Source organism: Pinus tabuliformis, chromosome 2_1, assembly GCF_031772625.1.
Source record: "Pinus tabuliformis cultivar Carrire ecotype Pingquan chromosome 2_1, CPIR1, whole genome shotgun sequence".
NCBI lineage: Eukaryota > Viridiplantae > Streptophyta > Pinopsida > Pinales > Pinaceae > Pinus > Pinus tabuliformis.
Genome location: NC_142299.1, coordinates 931,702,642 through 931,729,147, shown reverse-complemented (window position 1 = coordinate 931,729,147; position 26,506 = coordinate 931,702,642).

Here is a 26,506-nt window from a genome sequence, read left to right as displayed (position 1 = left end):
AAGCATTTTTTTCTCGTATTTGTTTTCATACCACATAGGGACTTCAAGGGTGGCATAAATCTCCATATTTTGGGAGTCAAATTGTTCTTCTAGGATTTTTTAGTATCATTTTCTTTTTCTTTCCTCTTTTTCTTTGAACGAGTAGAAATAGTATGATATTTTTAAGTCAAACTTCTTGGAGGGTCTTGATCTCCTCCACCACCACCACTTTTTGCAAAAGTCCTCTTCCCCTCAAATGTATTTGTTTTTCCTTGACTTTTAGGAATTAAAGATACATTATGGGAATTATTAGGGAACTATGGCTAGTACTAGTTGTAGGTTATCCCTAATGCTTCTGTTTTTACTTTGTATTATTCAAATTATTAATATCATGATGGAGAGGGTTATCTTCATGTTCTTCTTATAAATTATGAATTTTCCCAGATCCTTCATCTAAGTTCTTACTAATAGAATTCATATATGCAAATAATATTCCATGTGGGTCAAAGCCTTTACAAGAGTTGACTTTCCTCAAACTTGAAGGTGTCAAAATATGCCAACAATTTCATCTAAATAGACAATATATTTCACTCTAAAATCTTAGTTTTGAAATGATTAAGAATGAACTATTTTTTCCTCCTTTGCTTGATGAAATGTGACTAATATTTATGTTGTCAACATGCTTCAATAGTGAATAATTTATTAGAAACTTCATAAGGAAGGAACATATGTTTTCCTTAAAAGCTAGAGATTCTAATGTAAGAAAAAATTCTTAACACTATGTTGATAGTGTTGGACCCACCAAATTTCAGGGGATCTCCCCAATATGAAGTCCCAATTAGACCTCACACCATTTGGTGTAGGAGTCCCATCTGTAATATGGCTCGATTTTCGATGCAATGGGTTTTAATGATGTGCCTTGGATGTAATAATGCATAGAGTTATGTATAGTGACTTTGGTGAAAACAAATTTGTGACCCTGCAGAGAGTCAAGTGTGATGCATGAAGGTTTTACCATGTGGAATGGAAAATAAGTGAGCCCCTTAAAAGTGTGTAATAGTATGCAGCTTGAAAGAAACACACGAACATAATTACATCACAAGATAATATGTGAAATAGTTCACAAGTTAACAATGATGAATTAATACAACAACATGCATTCAACAATATTTGTACCAATGCAAACGAAATATTTCATAAGAATAAGAGTAAGTTAAATAACATACATTGCAAACATAACAAGAATAGTCCTACTATATTTACAACATATGCATGAAAATGTGTCGACTTTGAGCTTTTATTAAGTGAAAGTTTCAATAATACATATACCATTGATGGACCACTAGCCCCAATAGTGAAACATGAATTCAACACCACCTGATCCTCCAAAGAAATATATTTCCTCTATGCTACAAAGAAGCTATGTCTCTCACAAACTCCCAAGATCCTGAATCTAAGCCTAAGCCTAGCAAAATCCTTGGCTCCCAAAAGCCATTTACATGATTAATGAGGTTCCATTTATAACAAGAGGGCGTGACTCTTCAACTCCCCTTTATGAATTTTGGACTACCCTCGTGACTCTTCAACTTCTTTACAAAATGACTCATTACATTACATTGTGACTCTTCACATTCCAATATTGACACTTGGAATTCCTCTTGCAAATTACAAAATAATATTACGATTTACACTCATACCCACATGAGACAAAATTGGGTAGATCCAACTAGATAGCCTAATAAGACAAAAAATTATCATGCTTGATTTTGGGGAAACTCAATCTCAAAAACTTCCACTTGATGTCTCTTAGTGACGTATCGATGCCAAACTTGCGACTATGTGATGACATCCCTGAACTATGTGAGGGTGTCTGGCTGGAAGCGGACTCTAGACTCCATGGCATCCGGGTACAATGATTTGGAATTAGTTTGAACTTCCTTCTAGAGCATGAGAAACATTGTTCTCACTTGGACAGGGCCACCGATGTAGTTCTGCATGTTCTGTCTGTTCACCTCCAAATCTTCCTTGGTGGAAATATGTCTAAGTTGCTCCAAGTATTATTCTATCTCCTTCCTGACCTGGTTCCTGGGTTTGGCTTTAGTGAGTGAGCCAACTGATGGGATCTTGTGGGACTTCACCAAGAAATCCAAACCATCGTATAACCGTGCATACGAGGCCTAAATGTTACTAATGAATGAACATCTGTACTCTTGCTTCTCCAGCTCTACATTTTGCTTCATTTTATTGCCCAAGTCAAGTAGTGCCCCTTTGTATTGCATTGACCATTCATGCATGTTAGCGATTTCATCTTTTACATTCCTGAGATTTTTGACAAATTCTTTATATTGTTGCTGCAAGCCATGCACATGGAAAAATTCCTTATGCATGGTAACAAGTTCCTCATACAAATTATGCATGGTCTCTCCAAGTGTCGATACTTCACTAAGTATCATTGCCTTCATTTCCTCGATATGGACCTGTGTGAAAATTGCATTCTGAGTTGTTGCATGGAGTTGTTCAACCTATTTCCTAGTAGCCTGCAAGTTCTTTGCCAATTCATTATTATCGGTCATCAAAAAATCAGTATTCGACTTTGTTGCACCTGTGAAGGCCAGGTTGGTTGCGGAAATGGAATTTGGATTCTTCCTAATGTCAACCACAATCACCCTTTCTCTCATAAAAATAGGAGATACAAGGTCATCTAAAAATTCTTCTTACGCACTTGTACAATATTCTTCTGAATTTCGTCGTATGATATATTGTATGTGTCCATAACCGAATCATCATCAAGAGGAAAAAATTCCCCTTCCTCGCTAGAAATTGACTCTACTACTAGAGGTGGTGGAGACTGAATGGTGACTTGTTGTGTGCTTAGCATCAGGTCGACATCTTGATTCTATAGCTCTAGTTCCTCCTCCATGTCTATGATCTCTATCAATTGTTCAACCTGTTGAGCAGGATTCATGTCTTGCATATGTACACTCTCCTCCTTTGTTGGTGGACGGTTTTGTTCTTGCTCTTCAACTTGTTTACGTGTTGTTTCTTTTGCAATTGTGCCTCGCCTTTCTTCTTCCTAATTCTACTTCTCTTCTTGTTCTTGCTTCTGCTTTTCTTCCTCCAATCTCCTCTTCTCTTCCCTCTTCCTCTGTTCTTCTCTCTACATCATCTATTTCCTCTTCACCTCTACTATTAAAGCTACTTTCATAATAGCTGGATCCACTTTCATCTTGCGGCTTCGTTCTCCCCCTAGACTATAAGAAAAATTTCTCTTTCCCTCATCCTGTGCGGTTTGCTCCCTTTTGCTAGCACTCCTTCTAGAGTAGATTCCTTCTGTGGAGTCACCTATGAAGTTCCTGCAAAACTAATTGGCTTGCAAGACTTGGAGGCATTATAGAAATTCTTTCATGGATCCTCCTCCTGCTAGTGAAATGTCTCGCTGAGCCACTGGAAGTGAATTATAGCACAATGGTCTTTGCAAATACCACAAGGATCGTATAGATTAAAGTCTCTATTACTTAATGTAAACTTCTCTATCACCTTTCCTTCGGTATCTGTGACTTTTAGGTTCTTTATCTCGTACAATCCAATTTGCATAGGAAGAGTTGGCCAAGGTGCTTTCTTCTTCATGTGCAAAGCTATTGACAACCCTGTGGAGAGATGATATGAAACTTCTTGCATGACAAGCTTATCGGTGGCATACCTTGGCAAAATATGCGACGACTTATGATCGTCGAACACTCTAAGGAAGGTGCCATCCGGTGAGGCAAACCAATCTACGATCTCCGATACTTCTTCCATTGCCCCACATGACATGCAAGGTAGTTCTTCCTCAAATATCATATTGTATGGCGGAATGAGGAAGTGGTCAGTTAGCTTCTCCATTACTCGTCGATGGCTACAATCCCAAATAAATTTGCAGTGAATGTGCACAGTAGGATATCGAGGTATCCAAGTCTAGTTCATGTCAGGGAATGCTTTATGTGCAAAGATTGTATCTAATAGATATGTGGACATGTAAAATTTTGCTTGCCCGCCCTTGGGAGGATTCAGGTTGTTCGCTACATGGATACTTAACTGTCGAGCCAACAAGTATGACTAGTTAAATGGCTTCCCCTAGTTCACAATCTGGTTCAATAAGATTTCCCACCCTTAAAGAAAGGTCTTCGTGCCCTGTTGACCATAGATTCTGCAAGCTAGGATGATCAACAACTGATAGGCCCTCCTGAGAGACTTTGTCTTTTAAGTGTTGGTGGGTGTCTTTCGAAACTTTGATGGCTCTTTCACCTAGATTTTAACAACATCTTTCGTGCCCACATAGTTTTTGATGGCATAGAAGTATGAATCTATGAGATTTTCTGGCTTGGGCAAATGGTACATACGATGGTAATTTGCTGCCAGAAAAGTAGAAAGCTTTTACCCACTAGTACTACTCAAATTCATGGTATTCACACCAATATGTGAAACAATCTAGATAATAATGTCTGTACATGGGAAGGTTGGATATCTACATGCAGCCCTGTGTAGCCCTGAAAAATTCTCTTTATTGAAAAAGCTTCATTCACTTTCTGCCATGTAAGATCTGATTCATTTTCTACATGCAATTGAGTATTTAAATATACTAGCAATTTTACTAGCGTAATCTCAACTGCTTTCTCAGTACTTCTTTTTGTGGTATCTTTTGAGGCATCTCTCTTGGGTGGCATGATAACAATGATTGTTTTGATACATGTGGGATGGAAAAGGAACTCATGGAAATAATAAATTATCTTTTGCAAATCCACTTTCAAAGCGAGATCACGTAGTAAACCAGTGAACTAATGAGAGATATTGCACAATTTTCATTAGTAAGGGAGGGATATTGGTTGAGGGAGTTGTGCATTATGTAGTCTCAGTAGCTAATGATGCAGCCCGAGGTTTGAGAGTGTACAATTCACAGTTTAGCTTAGGCAGTGAAAGGGAGTGACTGCGAATTGCACAGTCTCAGTGGCCAAGATGGAAGGACTGAACCCTGGGACTACACAGTGTGCAATTGGGCTAGCATGTACCATGCATTATGCAGTCTTAGAGGCCAAGCTCTTAGCTTGAGCCTTGGAATTGCGCAATGTCGAGTTGGGCAAGGAAATGCATGGCCAAGTGAAGTGCAAATATGCCTGGTGAGGGTGTAGGAAATAACCAAATCTAAGTGATAATGAAAATTACAGTATGCATCTGACTAAATATGGATAGATCAATGTGAATCAAGTGGAGAAACTCAACAAATGGAAGGAAAAACAAATATGCAAGGAGAGTCACCAAAACGGTGATCACTGGTGTGCAAAACAAGAAAACTGATGCAACACTCATGAAAATCGAATGACTAATTGAATCAACACTTCTAAAAGCTAATATAAGTTAAAACACTAGAAACTATGAAGAGGAATAAGAAAAACAACACTCACAGAAGTGAAACGACAAAAAGCGATAGAAAAAGTGGCAAAAGATGACAAAATAAAAACTCACCCAGAAAAGCAATGCAAACTCCATTGAAGGCTCCTTGATCTCCTTCGAAATGCTATAGCTCCAAGATCGATGTAAAAATGAGATCTAATGGTGTCAATTAAATAGATTTGGTGGATTAGGGTTTATAACATGCATGCCTAAAATCAAGGAAAAAGTGACACTTGGTGGAAATTTCTAAAAATAGGGATTGTGCCACCTTCGGGAAACTAATAATGAATCCCTATTTTCTAGGGATTACTTTTGATACTTTTTCTTTTTTTGCTTTTTTTCCTTTTTTTAGGAAACTTTATATGCACACTACCAAGGAAGATTATGCAATTCTGGGGAACTGGGCAACTTCCTGACTCAATGCATTTCGTAGTTTTTGATCTCAGGGAAAGTATTTCGCATTTTCTGAGCTTAGTTTCAGGCTATCATCCATGACTGCACAATTCTTGAGCTCAAGGTTGGGCTTCCATTCTGGATGTTGTAGTTTCCAGCATCAAGGCTAGCTTGCCTTCCATGATTGCGCAGTTTCTAGAGGCAATCCCAAGACTGCTGCAAGGTCAAGTCATAAGATTAGATTGTGACTCAAACAGATCAGATAAGTATGAAAACAAGAAAACAAAAGCACATATGAAAAGAATAAGTCTTGATAAAATCATGAATACTTGATGACATTAAAAAATAATCTCATGTGGACAGAAGGGAAGGCTCCAAAATGAAAGCGAAGGAAAAAAATTGGAGGGTGGTTGTAGCAGCTACAACACTTGGTGACACACTAGTAGAAATCCATCTCTCTGTATGCGTGTTTTCTCATGTAAAACAGATTTAAATATTTAGGAATTATTGTTCATTTCATTGATTACCATAGCTTCTTCACTTAGCTTTCGTTAAATATATAGTCACTACCATCCTCTTCATCGATGACAGACTTAACCAAGCCAAGTAAAACTAAGTTATTTCGATTATGGATGAGGAGTATATAGATACACAAGTGAAAAGAATTGTTAGAGTCTTATTTTTCATCTTTGGTGTTGCTCTCCTGCCAGCAGACCTAGACAGTACCAAGGCGAAGTCACTTTAGGAACACAAACATTGCTCCATTGCCATCGAGCCTAGACCGTATCTTGGCGGAGTTGCTTGCTTCACCTCTCTGCGCAAGAATCCTTTCTCTTATTTCACCTTTATATTATTTTTTTCAAAGAACTGTGCATAGGCACTTATTTATTTCATGAGGCAAAAGATGGATCCTGACTTATTGAGAGTAGTAGAGGTTGTCCCTTCGGATAAGGATATGTATATATACCTCTGACACACTTGTGATGAGCCCCATAAATGGGTAATTATATGGGCTCATTTTGCCTCCTAACATAGTTAAATCAACCATTCTCTTAGCTTATTGCATGTTTTTTAATTATATTTATGCTTATGGAGTGAGTTGGGTTAGTTATGATTCCATGAGGTCTAATATGTGTTTAATGCAGATTTTTGTTGAATTTTGAAGACAAAGTCAAAGATTCAATGGAAAATTGGCAGCAATAATTCAAAGTGGACAAAGGAGAGGATTTATAGGAGGGAATCCCCCTCATTTATTACTCCCCACTTCGAATTCTCCTTCATGCAGCTTGGAGCACAAACAACCAAATCAATGCACTAGGAGGCAGCCGAGAAAGTGGAGGATAACTTATGTTTATCTCGAGTTTTGGGAGCCAAGCCTCCCTGATTTTAAGGAAGATGTTGGGAGCTTTAGTTGTATAAGTAGAGAGGCCTAGGGCCTCACTAGGGTCAGATTTTTGTTGAAATTTTGCTGCTGTTTTGCTCTGCTCAACTTTGAGCTTACTTTTGGTGAGAGTTTCATGTAATCCTATTACTATTTTGATAATAAAGATGAGATTCTTCTTGAGCTAGCACTGAGTTGTCTCAGAGGGCTGAAGCTCTTAGGTTAGGGCCCAATCCAAGCATTCAAGCTCCTCTTGTTTGTATTTATATGCTTTGTTTCAGTTTATGGAATATTTGTTGTTAGATGAATTTCTTTCTTGGTTAAGAATAGGTTGCTTTTGGTGATTTAGAAGGTTGTTTCCATTTATGTTTTCTATAGTGGATAAACAGTGATAGAAAGAATATACAAAAGGCCAGCAACAGTGCCTTGGCCTCCTTTCCTCCCTTTGGGACCATGAACTGAGGACAAGACCCTCTTGCTACCACAAAAACACAGATTTTCCTTCTCCATAGGATTTCTAGTGTTGCAGTTTGTTAGAAGGTTAATGCTTTGCTTTAGATCTCTTTCACCATGCTCATTTCTATCTTTTCAATAAGTATTCTTCCATGCTTTCTCTCATTATAGCATTTTTTAGCATTTCTTTCCATAGCTCATAATTTAGATTAGCTTGATGCAAAATTCTGTTTTTTTTTATGTACTTAATTTCCTTGCTTGCTTGATTTCATTCTTTTACTGTCAATTATTTTGTAGCAAATTTCTTCTCACAGCAAGTCAGCCTATCAGCCATCACATTCTCTCCCTAATCTATGCCCCACAGGTCACCCAAAGTTCACCTCAAATCTTCCTTAGTTTTCTGCGTTTTTCCATAGGATTTCTTCCTCTCTCCCGACCATCTTTCCCTCTCATAGTGATCAATGGTGAACCCTAGGCACCCTAACACATCATCCAGTCTTCATCTACCCTTTCCACCCACTCTCACACCTTCAAAACCTTCAAAACTGCTCTCGGCATCCTCCTGTAGACCTCTTGTAGACCTCCTGTAGATCCCCTGTGTCCTCCTGTAGATTTTCCTGTAGGCTTCCTTTTGAAGGCCAATTGTGGGAAAAGCCTCCAAAAGGCCACCTGAGACCTCCTAGGACCCATCCACACCATCCTACATCCTCTCAAGTCCCAAAACCACCCTCCATTGCCACCTATTCACTGCCACATTCACAAACAAATAAATTACATGCATGACAAATTCACATAAAATACATAAAAATCCAAAAAGATGTTTTTTCCTCATTTCCTTCTAGAAATAGCTTGAGTAGATGTTTTTTACTTCCTTGAGTAGGTAATGGCATTTATTTCATGGTTTTCATATTTCTTTCTGCAAAAGTAGGATTAGTTGGTTAAGTAGGGTTTGCTAGGTTTATTTTAAATTTCAATATTTTTCCTTTCTGCAAATAGAGTAACCTCTGTAGAGTAAGCTTTCCTTTCTTTCATCACATATAGAGCTTCTTCTGGAATCCATGGAAGTTGGCTTGAGATCCTAGTGATATTGCGCCAGCTGACCAAGTGACAGCGTGCAGTAAGAACTAGTACTTGTGCATATAACATCGTCGCTTCCAAGTTTGTTACGAACTACCGGGTTGATAAGAGTAAAGTAGGCAGCCCAGGAGTTGCAACATTATTGCCGCAATACTAGTGCTCACAACTTGTTAAGATTTTCCTCCCCTCCTTACTCTACTCAACTTAGCTGACAAGGATTAACCGAAAATAAAAGGCCGATTAGAGTAGGCGGTACTAGTTATAGGTTCAAGCATCGTGATTCTACTATGGTTTTCTCTGAAAATGACCTATTTTCCATTAGATTATCATCAACTAAAAGATGCAAGATTCACATAAAGAGAGAGAGAATAAACAAATAACTAAGCTTTGATAGTAGCACAAATTCCTCGTGAACTTCACCATGCTTGCTTCAGAAACCAAACACAGTCTCATGTGGAAGTTATTCTACAACTAAAATGAAACGACAAGACAGAAAAAGGAGCAAGACTGAAAAGTAAATCAAAGAAAAACAACACAATGAAAACAAACAAACTACTCCTACTCCTAAACTAACCAAGAATAAATCATACCTACGTAAAATGATATTTCCAGTGTAACACCGACGCATCGTTTGGCCTATGTAAGTAAGGGAGTGCATATCAAGAAAGATAATCAAGCATAACAATAAACAAAAAATATAATGCAATACATACCAATACGTTTGAAGTTTGAAAATGAGCGCAAAAAAGTATGAAACAAAAGTGCATGCAAAGCATTTTTTGGATGCATTATAGTGTTCAGACACATTACGACTCAAATCAATGCAAGAACGAACTTTCGAAATGCAGAACTGGGTGAACATGAAGAAAGAAGAAAAATTGCATTTTGCAATAGTGCTCGCCAAGTATGACTCCTCGAATGACTAAGTGATAGGATCGTGCAATACAGATGGAGGATGCAAAAATTGTGAAACATAATTATTTTCAATGTGTGTGACAAAGTGATGAGGAGCCTTGAAAATTACATCGTTATTATGATCGAAATTGGAATTGGCCTCAAGAATACGAGAACCTGACATAACCATAAGCTCAAGTTGAAGTGCCTTGACAGCTTGGGGAAGTTCCAAATCATCAGAAGATAGATCATCAAAGACCAGTGGCTTAGAAAAATCAACAACAAAAAAACCATAGTCATGATCATATGAATGGGTGAAAAGATCACGACAGCCATGATCAGAAAGATCATGATTAGAAATAGAGGCATCCTCATGATCTGACAAATCATAAAGAGGGGAAGATTGAAAACAAGAAATTTCACCCTCTAATTATTCATAATGATGAGATGATATATTGGGAAGATTAAGAAGAGAATATTTTTCCTCCCCGCATTACGATGAAAAAATAACATTCCACGAGTTTTGAGAATGATCCAAAGTAATAATATCGTCAGATGGTAGTTCTTCGCAAGATTCAACAAGAATGAAAGAATCATGGAAAATGTCCAGATAATGAGGGAGAGGTGCGGAAGGAAAAGAATCAAACTTTATCATAGATTCTTGTTCATATGTGGACTCCCACACATAGTCGCCATACATGATATCGCAAGTTCGCTACTCAACACCAACTCCATCCATAACTTGATCATCATGAATATAAAAAGAAACATTCAAAACAGGTGAACACGACAACTCACATTTCGCAGGACCAAAGGATGGAGGACGAGGAGGTAAAACTTCATCACAAACATTAGATTCTCAGTCCAAACTTGTATTGGAATTCTGAGTTTGTGGGGTGGGAGAAGATGGTGGTAATTTAGGGGATGTATTCTCAAGTTCTCCTACCTCAACCTGTGGAAATGGAGTTTTTTTATTATAGGTAGACAAAGAGTCACTTGGTATAGAAACCTTGTCCATCACAGATTTAGAAGCTCTAATACCGAGGTATGTTGGGAGGCATTCAAAATATTCATATTTGTGCAGATTCATTAAAATGTGAACAAGAAATTCAAATTTCTCTTTCATTAAAGGCCAATCAACATAATCTTCAGAAAATTCAAAACAAAAATGAATGAAATGATCATGAAAATCATCAAGATATTCATTAGGTTCTTTTCACAATCACATAATTTTCTTGAACACAAATTTATAATCATACCTATTAAAGGCGCAGTAAATTTCTATGGAAAGATGTTCGAAAGAGTGTATTGAAGCAGTTGGAAATGTGTAACACCATTCCCTTACACGCCCTTCAAACGTGAGAATGAACAACCTACAAGCATCATCCTCGCAATGAATATTGTGTTTCGTACAAAATTCGAGAAAACAAGTGGCGTGCTCAAAAAAGGTTGTTTCACCCTTGCTTTGAATTTCAGATTTGACAAGTGATCAATGATTTTCGTCGGAACTTTTTGATTTTCGGTTCTAGAAAAACATGTCGGGGCTGTGAGTTGGGGAGAAGCCATTAATGAGTGTGGAAAGTGATATCAGACTTCATGGGCTTATCTTTTCATCTGGCCCTCCTTCTAGCACCAAAAATGTTGACGGTGTTGGACCCACCAACATTCACCAGATCTCCCCGATATGATGTCTTGATTAGACCTCACACCATTTGGTGTAGGAGTCCCATCCAATATACGGCCTGGTTTCGAATGCAGTGGGTTTTAATTATGTGCCTTGGTTGTAATAATGCATAGAGTGATGTATAGTGACTTTGGTGAGAACAAGTGTGTGACCCTGTGGAGAGTCAAGTGTGATGCATTAAGGTTATACAACACGGAAGGGAAAATAAGTGAGCCCATCAAAAGTCTGTATTAGTATGCAAATTGAAAGGAACATGTTATCACCAAAAAATGATCACCTAGCCATTTCTAACTAGGCGGATTAAAATACACCATGTAGGATTAATTTTACCACTGTAAAATCACTTTCACCATGAGAAATAATTTAGTAAACCATTTTTATTAAAATATTTTCTTATTAAAATTTATAATAAAAAAAAACCATGAGAATAATTAGATAAATCGTTATTTATTTAATTTTCTCTAGGAACAATTATTAAATCATTGTTTAAATAACTATTCCTTGTCACATTTCACTAAATCCCCTAGAAATAGTTAAATAAATCACTATTTATTTAGTATTCCTTATTTATATTATTTGGAATAATTGTTAAATCACTATTTAATAATTATTTCAATTTCACGCCATTCTTAATCCTCACGAAATAATTAATAAATCATTTTATTTGTTAATTATTTCTAAATAAATATATTTGTCCATTTTGAATATCTTTTCCCTCGCCAAAAAATATAATAAAGTATTCCTAACGGTTAGATCTTGCTTTGGTCAATATTATTTTATTATTCTCTATTTTTTAGATTAACTCAATACTTTGTTATAAATAGGAGGGTTTTTCATTCATTCTTCACCATGATCATTATCATCATCACCATTATCATCTCTTTTCTTTAGAGCTCCCATTTGAGTTCTCCACATTGTTTTGGACTTTTTACACATTGAGAGAGAAGATCAACTTTTGAAGCATCAAGGACATCAAAGGACCCATCCCACGGAGGGGGGTTTGCAAACCCTTTTATAGAACTCCTTCAGCAGGCGTCATTAATAAAATAATTTATTCATTTTAAATCTTTCCATTTGGGTTGGTGCATTGGATATCTATATTGTTGTTTGCTTCTTTGGATCGTATATGTTTGTTGTAGGTTTTTCCGCTTTTTATTGCAAATCTGAAGCGTAAGTAGCCACAAATTGTTGTTAGTGTCACTTGTCACCTAGTGACTTAAGTGAAGTGTATTTGGTACATCTTCCAAGAAATTTCACACTAACAAATAGCGAATCCGTTGGGGATTTAGTTATATTTGTTGTCAACAAATGAAAACTCCACTGGTGTAATAACAACATTCTTGGGTGATTGAAGTTTTAGTAAATTTCATGGTTTTCTACAGCTATTTTTAGCCTCTCAATTTCTTTTTATAGTATTATTTCCTTTTTTTCAAATTTTCGGATTCTGGTCGTATTCTAGTTCTTTTTTCGGGTGACAAGTACAAGTCGAGCAAGAGATGGAAAAATATGTGTGATATCTGTCAACTGAGAGTCCCAGGAGAAAAACACACTTTTCAGCCCCAGCTCTGCGTTCTAGATTGCACTTTTTGGCCCAAAAATAGCATTTTCCACTGTTCTAGGTCAATACCTGTGTTTTGATATTTTTCTCGAATTTTTTTTCAGATTTGCCAAGAGTGATGTGTGCAGACTAGGAAGGGTACTTCACCTCTATTTTCATCCTCCCCTAGGCCTATATTCTCTTAGTTTTTCTCTTTGAGGAAGGAAAAATCCCCCTAGGGTTTAGATTACACCTCCACATTGTTAGGAAGAGATTGGTCGAGTGAGGATTCTAGGGTTTCAGCATTTTTAGTCGCTGATTTTAAAAGTCTAATCCATTACTTTTCAACATTTTTGGATAAGTTTATTTTACCTTTTCTCCCTTTAGAGTTTGGTTTTTTCCTTCCCCCTTAGGATCACCTTGAGCATCCTTGGTTTTGGAGCTTCACACCTATCCTTTACAGCATTTTTCACCTCTATTTTTTGTTGTTTGTCTACACCATTTACAACAGATTAGTGCCTCTATATCTTAGTCCCTTTGACATTAGGTATTTTAGGCATTTTATGTGTCTTTGAGTAGCTTGTTTTCCCTCTCTTGCTTAGTTTCTTGATAACCTTTCTAGGTGGGGTTTTGTGTGCTTGATTGGTAGTTTTTTTTTTTCATTTTCAGCATTATTTACAGTGTTTTGATACTTTATTTTCAGCAACACATGACATCATCAAACATGCTCAGTTAACTCATCCACTTGACACATTATTTTCACACACTCACACACTAAGCAAACGTGAGCTTGGTTAACACCGCCAAAGCAAGACTTGAAACACTACAACTTAATAACTCAACACACATAGATTAAGCGCACTTAGGCACCAGGGCCAAATAATATTTGTAGTGTAGGGGTACCATTAGTGGGATAGGCTTCCAATAACACCCATTGATCACTTTTATTAAGACATAGAAATTGGCATATTAGGGAGCTTAAAATCATTCACCATCTGATCCAGATTTAAACAAGAACAAAACAAATGACAGATATAACCATAAATACAAAGATGCAACATAAATAATACTTTAGTTTATTAATATCAAATACTTAAAATAAATGGAAATAAACTAGCTAGGGCATGGTAGTTTACCTTTGAGAAGAGATGTAGCGGCTACATGCCTCTAAACCGTGTTACAATGAGGCTCGAAGGCCTATTTATTATTGAGAAATAATGGAAAACCATAAACATCCAAAAACCTAACCCTAGGAGATGAAGCGCCAAACTATGGGCCCCATTTGGGTAAATTGGTACATCAACTTCCCGGGGTCATAACTTTGGCATACAATCTTCGTTTGACTCGCACAATACCTTGTTAGAAAGATCTATTCGATTAGTACAACTTTCGAATGGACAACATGGTATACAACCGATGTTAGCCCCCATTTTCCAAAACAAAATGTCGTTTAGGGCCTCAAAATATTTCAAGTCCCGAAAAACTGCCAAAAATAGTAAATTGTGCTACAATTAAGGAAACTGAAAAGCTAAAAGAGACAGTTTTGGGGGTCCAAGTGGGATAGGCAGGTGGCCACCAACATCCACCTAGATCATTCCTCCCCCTTAGGAAGCAATGGTCCCCATTGCATTGAGTGCCTCCATGAGATTGGGAAACTTCTGCTAAACTTTGTCCCTGGTGAGATGTTCTGCAATCTCTGATGTGTCCAGTAATGGTGGGAAGCATGGTCGAGGGTGTTCCACATTGAACACTCAGTGCAAGCCAAGGAATGGGGGAATGTTGTGCTTCAAAGCATTGTTTCCCACAGCCTTGGTAATGGTGTAAGGACCATATCAGAGCGGTCTCAGCTTCTGATGGGCTCTTCTAAGGCGCTCTTTCTGTATATGCAACCAGATGTTGTCGCCCACTTGAAACTTGTGTGGCACCTGATGTTGATCATGTCACTACTTGTATTTGGCATTTTCCATAATGGAGTGGAAATATATCATCCCATTGGGTAGAGGTGCTATGGGAGTCACATCGGACGAATGCTTAACCTGACAATGCAACGGTACCCCTGTGGGTGAGGAGAAGATGTCCCTGTATCCTTTCATATTTGTATCCACCTGCTTCTGTTGCATGGAGGAGCCCTTCCCAGGGGCCATCGATGTGGCTACGATATTCCCCTTACTTTGAGAGTGAACCAGAAAGAAAATAAATTTCATAGTATGGGAGATTATCTTACTACATTTCTTAGCATAGATCAAAGAGGTGGCAGTAGGTGGGAATACCTCCAGTATCATGTATAATGAATTACCCAAAGAAATAATAACAATCTGAGGCCTTGATTCATACACAGCATGTCACTTCCACAAGTATGGTTGGCCTAATAATACATCACAAAAATCAAGAGGTGCAACATCACACAATACCTCATATGTGAATGGCTTGATGTTGTAGGGAAGGCGGCACTGCTAGAAGACTCGGAGATCTCATCCTTGGTGAAGCCACCTGATGTTGTATAATTACGGGTGTGGTGTGGTTGGTAGGCCCAACCACTTCACAACCTCTGCTAAAATGAGGTTCTTTTGGCTGCCACTGTCAACAATGAATTACAACGTCAAACTCTTAACCCACATTCGTGAGTGGAAAAGATGCTCTCCCTTCCCTGGATCTTCGGGTTCATTTTTTTGGATCTTCGCAGTGACAACATTGGCATTGGGCTCTGAATCAATGATATACTACCCTTTGTCATTCCTCTTATCAAATTCTAACTCACGGTCAGTTAATGCATCTGATTCTGAAGCCTTCATTTGGCCACCAGCGACTTCTTGGCCCGACACTCACTTGGGTTATGAGTCAAGCTCTTATGGAACTCACACCACTTTCCTGCGTCCTTCTTTGGCTTTGTGGTGTTGTTCTTTTCTTGCGGCTTCGACGGGTTTTCTTGGGTCACACCGTCTTGGCTTTGTCCTTAGTTCTACGGTTTGGGGAAGAATTTTCCTTGCTTCGGATTCGCGGATCCAAAGTCTCGCTTCTTCTGTTTAAACTTCTTCTCGATCTTGATAGTATATCAGTACGTCGTGTCAAGCTATGAGATGTCCAGGAACTCTATCTTGTCCTGGATGTACTTGTGTAGGCAGCTGCAGTATTTGAGTATCAAATGCTGCTCAGAATCCTTGATACCCAACTTTGTGTGAATGGTATGAAAAATTTTGGTAAAATCTGGCATGTCTTGGTCCCTTCCCTGTCGCAACGTGGTCCACCTTATGTATTTATCCTCATAGCTTCTAACAAGGTAGTGTTGCTCTTTGATGGCATCCTGGAATGAATTCCAAGTGGGTGCAGCTGAAAACAGTTAGGTCGTACTTTCATCCTTTTGTTTGTAGTAGGTTTCCCACCAGTCCTTGACGTGGGGGGCGACTTTGAGAAAAGTGAAAGTAATCTTCTCCCAGCTGGAAAAGTCATGAACAGAAAAATACCCTTCTAGCATATTTAACCATTTATCTAAGGCATCTGCATCTATCTGACAATCGAATATGGGGATTTCAAAGTTAACTTGTACCTTAAAGGGTGTGGTGTTTATAGAGTATCTGTTGGAAGTAGATGTGTCACCCCTAGGTAGCCACTAAAGGATCTTGGCAAAGTTGTCCATCATCACGTTCCTTTATCTCTCAAGGGCTTCTTTGAGAAAGATTTTGATAGGATCTCCTGCCCCCTCATCTTTCTTTTCTTCCACCATGGGAGGTCATCGGGGTTTGCGAGGCTGGTCTTGCAAAGGTTCAACCAGATCAAGCCCTAACTCCTTATATCCTGACCTCGTTGGGGACAAGAAAAGAAAAACAAAGAAAGAGAAGACCACTATGAAACCATTGATCCAGATTTAAACAGTAACACAACATATGATAGGTATAACCATAAATACAGATATGCAACAGAAATAATACTTCATTTTATTAATATCAAATACTGAAAATATGCTTACAAGCAGAAATGGAAATAAACTAGCTATGGCGATGGTAGCTTATCTCTGAGAACAGATGTGGTGGCTACATGCCTCTGAACCATGTTACAATGAGGCTCAAAGGCCTATTTATTGTTGAGAAACAATGGAAAACCCTAAACATACAAAAACCTAACCCTAGGAGATGAAGCGCCAAACTATGGGCCTCGTTTGGGTAAATTGGTACATCAACTTCTCGGGGCATAACTTTGGCATGCAATCTCTGTTTGAAGTGCACAATACCTCGTTAGAAAGATCTATCCAAGGAGTACAACTTTAAAATGGCAAACATGGTCCACAACCCATGTTGGCCCCTATTTTCAAAAAAAACGTCGTTTAGGGCCTCAAAACAGCTCCAGAAGTTCAAGACTTGAAAAGCTGCCAAAAATAGTAAATTGTGCTACAATTAAGGAAACTGAAAAGCTGAAAGAGATAGTTGTGGGGATCCAAGTGGGATAAGAGGGTGGCCACCAACATCCACTTGGATCACCATCCCACAGTCCAAAGCCAGAGTGTGTCATATACTCAAGTGAGAGGGGGTTAGGTTAGGTCATCGTGCGAGTGGTTCTCCTCGGGGCTACCCTACTTGTGGTAGGGGATCTCGTGCTCTCAAGACTCGACCACCCCCATGGGATAAAGGTAACCATATTGAGAAATCTTAGGAAAACACCCTATAGGGCTAGTTGTGGGAAGCAATTAGTTCTCTACCTCACCTTTCTCTGGACAACTCTGCTTGCGAAGATGAGATTTCGTCAAGTAAGAAGTTCTTCGGAAGGCCATCTAAAAAGGTATATTTAGGATTGTGTGAGGATTTAGATCACCTATAGGCTAGAGGTATGTTTCTTTGATAGGACGTGTTTTCTTGTATTAGAGTAACATCATTAATATAGTTAGTTTACACTTGGCACCACTGCACTAGGTATTTGTTTGTTGTTTTTTGCTCTTTTATTCCTATCATCATCCTTTAGTCCTTAAAGTCATTATTTTCTTGACATCATTGTGCCCCCTAGGTGTTTATCATAGATACTTCGAGGTCTTAACCCTCAGTTCCCATTAGGACATATTACCCCTCCCCGTCGAGTTAGAGTACATCCTCTGAGTCCTTCATCGTGTCATCTTTCTGATTCTGATTCAATTGATTCTTCCAGTTCTTCCTTTGATTCCATGTCTTCTCAACCCTGTACTGCCACCATGTTAGGCACCAACATGGGTGCGAGAAACCAAGGTGGTAAACCAGGTACCAACCAGGGTAACCCCACCAACGGAACCCCCACCAATGTAGTCACTCCTCCTCCATTGCTTCCTTTTATGGTTGTTTTGAGTCTCCTTGATTTTAGCTAGCTCATCAACGATCCTTTTCTCCATGATTCCACTTGGCCAGTTATACCTACTAAACTCCCTTCAGACATCCCAAATTTGGAAGATAGTCCTAGAGAATATCCCACTAATGATGTTCACTCATTCCACGTGTGGTGTTCATCCAATTCTATCACTGAAGACTCCATCTGTATTCATTTGTTCCAATGCATGCTTACTGGAGTTGCTACTAAGTGGAATGTCAGTCAACCCAGAGCCACTCATTCCACTTTTATGACTCTTTCCAAAGCTTTTCTTGCCTATTTCCAGTTACCTCTTTGTTATGACACTGGTATTGAATTATTGAATTATTTCCTTCAAACTTCTACCACACGCCAATCCGACCATGTTCAGGAATGGTGTAGAAGAAGAAGCATTTGTAGAGCTCCTAAATTCGAAGACCGTGTCTATATGGATTGGTACCTTAGATATCTTTTTTCCCCCATTACCAAATATGCCATGGCACACTTCCCCTAGTCCGAGGAATGTGCGCTCTAAGTAGCCTTAAAATTTGATTTGATTTACGCCCAGTCAGGTTATGTTTATATTGTCATCCCCGATCCACCTTAACCTAGTGTTACTAATGCACTGAGGGAATCCCATGCCATGGATGGCATAGTTGGAACCATTTCACACCCTCCACCATATGCCCCACCTTCGATGAGTTATGGTCAACCTCAGGGAGGGACTAGTTCCTCTTACATTTATCCCTCCCCCAATCCTCCACATGGAAACTCTTATCCAGGTCCCAGCACGTCATATGCATATCCCCATCCACATCAAATATGTCAGGGCCAGTTGTTGCTCCACTTGTTTATCCCAATTTTTCCGCTTCTCCTTATTATATGTGTGCATCGCCTAGCACTCCATCCCCTCCGGCACCAGTGCCCTAGCCCCCCATGCCTACTCCCCCTCTGCCACCGTAGGAACCTCCTCCACAAGGTCAAGTGTATGCTCAGTAGAGTAGACCCAATACTCTTAACCCTAAGAAAAGCAACAAGGGGAAAGGTAACTGGAACAAGTAATCTCAAAGTAATCAAGGTAGCTAGGGTCCAGCACCCAGTGCACCTCAGGGACCCCCATCCTAATCCCACAACCCAATGACAAGGCAGCCAGCCCAAGGAAAACAAGGGTCTTCATACGAAAAAACCTTGTGCTTGTTGTAGTGTATATGATCATTATACTCATGAGTGTCCCCATTTACCTCAAATTCATCAAGTATGGGAAGCTTAAGTAGTTTCTTCTCGAGGATCATAGCCCATCACTCCTCCTCCCCCTCCTACTTCATCTCAAATGGTAGTGCTTACCGATCCTTTTCCTCACCAAGGATATATTGTTGCCCAACCTAAATAAGTTCGGGAAGGTCCGCCAACTCCACCATCTGGTCACCATGATTATCGGATTCTTATGTTGAATTCTGATGAGGTCAATACCAAGCAAGTCAACCTTCAGACTCGATCAGGCCAAATATGACAAGGCATCCACCAAGTCATCAACTGAGTCCCAACCCCAATTTTCCACTGAGCCTTTGTCATCATCCAATGGTACCTTAAAAATTCATTCACCTAATGTAGATGTTATTCCCAAGATCCCCAAAGGACCATTACGTCAAAAAATTGCTTCTGCTAAATTTGCCCATACCTATAGCATAGTAGATGACTTGGTGCAATCTCTTGTTGCCATGTCAATGCTGGAAGTTACCTAGATGTGCCCATCCCAATGGAAAGCTCTACTCTCTACTTTGGGTGTCATGGATTCCCAAGACAATCATATGATCGTCTTTCACGTTGAAAAGTCAAAAGATCCTCCCTTGCCTTCATATGTTGCATTTCAAATACTAGTATCCATAAGAAATGCCATTGTTCAGTGGTGTATCATAGACGAAGGCTCCTCCACCTGTGCAATTGCTTCTAGTGTTTGGAAGCGACTTTGTTCCCCAGATCTATCCCCATCCACCATCGCTCTATGTTCTTGGGACAGTCATCCCTCACTTCCCCTTGCCTTATATCGCAATTGTCCAATCATTGTTTATGGCAAGACTGTATTTATTGATATTGAAGTCATCGACGCTCCCTTAAACTATAACATCCTTTTGGGTCATAGTTATACCTATGTTATCTCAGTTCATGTATCTACAGTTCATCGTAAGATGTGCTTTCCTCACAATGGAAAGATCATCACCATTAATCAGTTGACGTACTATGATCCCAAATCTCAGACTTCACCTCAGTCCAACATATCCTTTGTGATTAAAAATAAGACTGTCTCATCCCTCGCAAATGCTTGTCATGGATTCTACAAAGATTCCATTCTCCTTGGTGATTATTATGGTCCACCACCTACTCCTTATGAGCCTAGTTTATCTAGTGTTGTGCATGCTTCAAGCATCATGGGCTGCCCACAAATGGTCTATTATGCCTTTGTAGCAATCAACACATCTGCAACCTGTTGTTTCTAACTCAACCCAGCCTTCTAGTATTACTCCTTAAGGACCATTTCCTTCTGTTGGTATCTCTCCTAATCCTATTACGCCCATAATCATTTCCCTAGGTCTTAATCATCTCGGAGCAATGCCTCCAGGGAATTACCCTTCTAGTAGGATATCGTTCTTATTTCCACCCCCTGGAGTTTATTTTACACCTTCCATGGCCACGTTGAGTTTTCTTGACATTACCTTGGGGATCCCAGTTTGGTACATCGATCCTCCTGCAAACACTCTCCCCAATCAACTCAAACCTTACACTACTTTGACCCCGGTCCAACCTATTGTTCCTACCCCTTCCTTTGCTTTAGTTCCATAGCAACCTCAACGGGAACCTACTCCTATTGTGAAAGCATCTGGAAAGGGGGTAAAAACCCAGAAAAAGGGAACCAAAGATAACACACCCCCAACAACTCCAGCTCCTCCTAAGCCACCAAAGCCTATTCCTCCTTGCCCTTTGTGTGATGTTGTTGGTCATGCCACCAATAATTGTCCTAAAATCCCTCATGTCAAGAATGTGGTCTCTAATACCTTCCCTGATTCTAACATTCCTGAGGTCCATGTCACCTTACCAGAGTTAACTAAGAAGAACATATCATTATGCATGAATCACCCATGTTATTTGTGTGATAATTATGGCCATTATTCTCATCGTTGTCCCCATCTCAAATATTTTCGTGATACACTTCAAGTGCTTCATGAATTAGAGGCCACTCATAGTGAGTCCACCTCTCCTATACCTATGGATTATGGTCCCACTCCTACACTGGAATAAGAGGTCTCTCAAACACACATTGTGATCCCTCCCCTTGATGTCGAGATGATGGATAACACCGCTACCATTCTCTCTTTTTCATAATCCATGAGATCGATGCAGTGGAACTCCCTTGATGTCTCCTATTATGATTCGGTTTAACCTCCTTCGACGAACACCCCAGTCTTAACATCGGTAGATATTCCATATACTAGTCATATGTCTCCTAACCTTGACGATGCATATGTGAACCTTGTCTCTCATGAAGATGACTCAGGTATCTCTTCTTCATCATGTGGTCTCTCTTCCTCTCGTACCCCCATCTTCCATTCTGATGAAGACATCATGGAAGCCCCAACCACTTTTGATTATCCTTCGGATGATATGCACCATCGTGCATACTTCCTTCCGCAGCAAACCAATGACCAATATGTTGTGGATTCCAAAGACTTCATACATGGCAAGATTGATTTGTTTAATCACCCCTTACTTCGAACCCATGGATTCAAGCCACATGCACCTTGTCACCATTACATTTCCACACAATGTTTAGGTAAGGGCGAATCTACTTTGAGAGTCCAGGAGAAGCAATTCTCCCCAACCCTCCTAGTGCATCTGGTAGTGTTAACTCTAGTACCATCATTCTTCCCCATTTTGAAGAATCTCTAGAGTCTCATTTCACTTTAGATCACTCTAGGGATGATCCACTTAATATTTCCTCCATCTTCCATCAACAACCCGGCCCCCCAGACATTGTTTTTTTTCAACCCTAGTGTTGTATAAGTGAGCATCAGTTCATTATATCTGAAGCCACTCTTTGGTATAATGACACCATGTATGTGAACCCAAAAATTCAGTCCATTTGATTCATATATGTAGTGCCAAGTGAGATTGGTAAGCCATTATTTCATTTCTCCTAATGAATTTATCCATTCTTCCCACAAGAATACATCCATAACATCAACAAATGGTGAACCACATCATCAAAATATGTTTGGAGTCCACTACTCTAAATACATCGGATACATCAGCATACTACATCTATCTATACAAAACTAGGGGGAACATATGCCCCTATATCTCCTCATGATCCTATGCAAGATCTTGTGATAGTAGGGTTGAATGCTTGAATCCATTATTTGATCACTTGAAACAAAATGGCACTCATCCAGATAGGGGTATCATTCCCAACTTTTCATACCAGATCAGTCTGTCCCATCACATATGTTTGGGGGAAGTATCTCATGTTTGGGAGCATGACGGAAACCCTAGCCATCCTCTCACTAGATTAACAAAAGTATCGACCTATAACCCAACGATCTAGGTATGGTTGATTATCCTCTCATTCCTTGGATATTTTTTCCTACCGGTCGCTCTGGCGAGCCATGTACACATCACATATTGTAGACGCTTGCTACCATATCCTCAAACATTCTACTCTATGTGATGCCACACTTACGACCCAATCCCCATGTTTGACTTCATGGTCGTGGATGATCCTAGACCTTCTCTAGTATTTCATTCTTGTATTCCTATCTTCCCTTGATTCTTCACCAGGAACCATCCTTCCAAGAAGAATTAAGGCCATCTTTAGACAAGTAAGTCTACCTACCTGAAATTCCCAGATCTAGATTCCGCCAGTTGGTTTTTCTGCTACGATCTCCACAAAATTAAGGGCCTTCTCCTCCTCTCCAAACTCTCCAACAACTCCCTATGAAAATGAATTGGATTTGGGGGAAAAAATCCCTTTTATAGGAAAAAGCCTAGTTTTTTTGTCACCCATTGTGACCAAACCGTAGCTCTGTTTGACGAACCGTCAGAATCATTGGAAATCTATCACCGAGTTCTATAATGGGTCTCCCTTTGTTTTTGGTAATTTGAAACTTCACTAGGAAGCCATTTTTTCCACGAGGTCTCACTTTGCTGCCTCTTAAAATCAAATTTCTTCATTTGAGCCACCCGTACTATGGTACCACTTTACCTGTGCAATGGTTGTCACATGTTTCGATTTTATTCATGAGCAACCATCATTTACTCATGTTTTTATGGTCCCCTCTGGGCCTCCCCTACATGGTAGCATCATCGAGTCACCCTTGCTCAGAGCATTCGAGATGAGTCACCCTTGTATCTATGGATTCTATTTCGAGTCCCCTTAAGTTCAGTTATAGTGCCCCATACATCTTTGTATCACATCCACCCTGTTATATTCATATATCGCCTCCATCTCTACTACTTCGTCTCTGCCAAACCCTGTTTGAGTCATTGGCCATCCCCTCCGAAATCGAGTCAGTCATTTCTAGATCAACCATACATATCATTCTCTAACAAAGGAATTCGTCAGTCTGCCACTCATCTTGTTTCCTTCCATCATCATCCCTAGTGTCAGTCCATTAATCACTCTACTATGATTCCTCACGCCAGTTTATTAAGGATTCCTTAGTGCCTTAACCCTGGTGGGCCCTCTTCTATCGACCTCGGCAAATTTATTCCAAAAGTGTGGTCTAGAGGGTGGTGTACCTTGGTTCTAGCTTCCATCTTTGTTAGGTGCCTTGAATCACTTAAAGGGAATCATCATTTCCCTTTGACTTGGTTTTTCTCACGTGCTCGATGTCAGCTCCTTATCGCACGATTAAGAATCATACACTCGATGCTTCAGTGATCCAGATGATTATCCCAATGATTCCCGAGTGTGTGTGATATGTTTTAGACCTCATGAGGGGGTGGCCCTTCAGGTAGCCCCCCACATGATCGAATGTCTATCGATGTTGATCCAACCTCAGATGCAATTTCGTAGATGTGATGGGTTTGGTTTCTGCCGCTTGTAGTTCCCACAACATGCATATCTCATTCAGATGATTCATTCAGATCTTCAAAGCCCTTTCCTTTCCAATAGGGCTTCTTTGGTTGTGATCACCCCTCACGATGTCAGCTTGAGAGCCATTATGTCTCATGTACTCATATGTTATTGTATTTACTCTTGGCCTATGTTTTTCTAAGTACATTATGTACATGGGATTCATTGTGTTATTTTCTAGCCCATTGATGCCAGCATGTCATGTATCATGTACTTTATAGCTCAGTTCCACATTGTTGGGCACACCATTATTCTTTGTATGGATTTATCTCGGTGGGTATGGGTATGCCTCCCCCATCTCATTTGATATCATGTACTCCAACATAAAAAAGGAAACTTATATCAATTTAGTAGGCCTTGCCCCCTCTATTTTTGTCTGTCCTTGTATTGCTTCAGTTCTCTCTCTCTCTCTCTCTCTCTCTCTCTCTCTCTCTCTCTCTCTCTCTCTCTCTCTCTCTCTCTCTGACTCCCCTTTGGTGTCTCATGGAAGTGTAACCTACAACGTATTTCGGTCATATGATTTTCTCCTAACACTCATACGTTGGGGGGGAATTTGTTATCACCAAAAAATGATCAACTAGCCATTTCTAACTAGGTGGATCGAAATACACCATGTAGGATTAATTTTACCACAGCAAAATCACTTTCACCATGGGAAATAATTTAGTAAACCAATTCTATTAAATTATTTTCTTATTAAAGTTTTAAAACCCCGTGAGAATAATTAGATAAATCATTATTTATTTAATTTTCTATAGGAATAATTGCTAAATCATTGTTTTAAATAATTATTCCTTATCATGTTTGACTAAATCCCCTAGGAATAATTAAATAAATCACTATTTATTTATTATTCGTTATTTCTATTATTGGAATAATTTTTAAATCGTTATTTAATAATTATTTCAATTTCACACCATTCTTAATCCTCACGAAATAATTAATAAATCATTTTATTTGTTAATTATTTCTAAATAAAGATATTTGACCATTTTGAATAACTTTTCCCTCTCCAAAAAATATAATAAAGTATTCCTAACGGTTAGATCTTGATTTGGTCAATATTATTTTATTATTCTTGATTTTCGATATTAACTCAATAATTTGTTATAAATAGGAGGGTTTTACCTTCATTTTTCACCATGATCATTATCATTGCCACCATTATTGTCTCTTTTATTTTGAGCTCCCATTTTAGTTCTCTATGTTGTTTTAGCTTTTTTACACATGGAGAGAGAAGATCAATTACTGAAGCATCAAGGACATCAAAGGACCCATCCCATGGAGGGGGATTTGCAGACCCTTTTCTAGATATCCTTCACCAAGTGTCATTAACAAAATAATTTTTTCATTTTAAAGTCTTTCCATTTGGGTTATTCATTGGATATCTATATTGTTGTTTGATTCTTTGGATCGTACATGTTTGTTGCAAGTTTTTCCACTTTTTATTGCAGATATTAAGCATAAGCATCCAAAAATTGATTTTAGGGTCACTTGTCACCTAGTGACTTAAGTGAAGTGCTTTTGGTACATCTTCCAAGAAATTTCACACTAACAAAACACACGAGCATAATGACATCACAAGATAATATGCGAAATAGTTCACAAGTTAACAGTGATGAATTAATACAACAGCATGCATTCAACAAAATTTGTACCAATGCAAATGAAATAGTTCATAATCATAAGCATAAGTTAAATAACATACATTGCAAACATAACCAGAATAGTCCTGCTATATTTACACCATATGCATGAAAAAGTGTTGGCTTTGAGATTTTATTAAGTGAAATTCCAATCATACATACACCATGGATGGACCACTAGCTCCAATAGTGGAACGTGAAGTCAACACAACCTACTCCTCTAAACAAATATACTTCCTCTATGTTACGAGAATCCAAGGCTCCCACAAACTCCCAAGCTCCCGACTCTAAGCCTAATCCTAGCAACAAGCTTGGCTCCCAAAAACCATTTACATGAGTTACGAGGTTCTATTTATAACAAGAGGGGGTGACTCTTCAACTCCCCTTTATGAATTTTGGACTACCCTCATCACTCTTCAACTTCTTTACAAAATGACTCATTACATTACATTGTGACTCTTCACATTCCAATATTGACACTTGGAATTCCACTTACAAATTAAAAAATAATATTACAATTTACACTCATACCCACACGAAAAAATTGGGTAGATGCAACTAGATAACCTAATAAGACAAAACATTATCATGATTGAGTTTGGGGAAA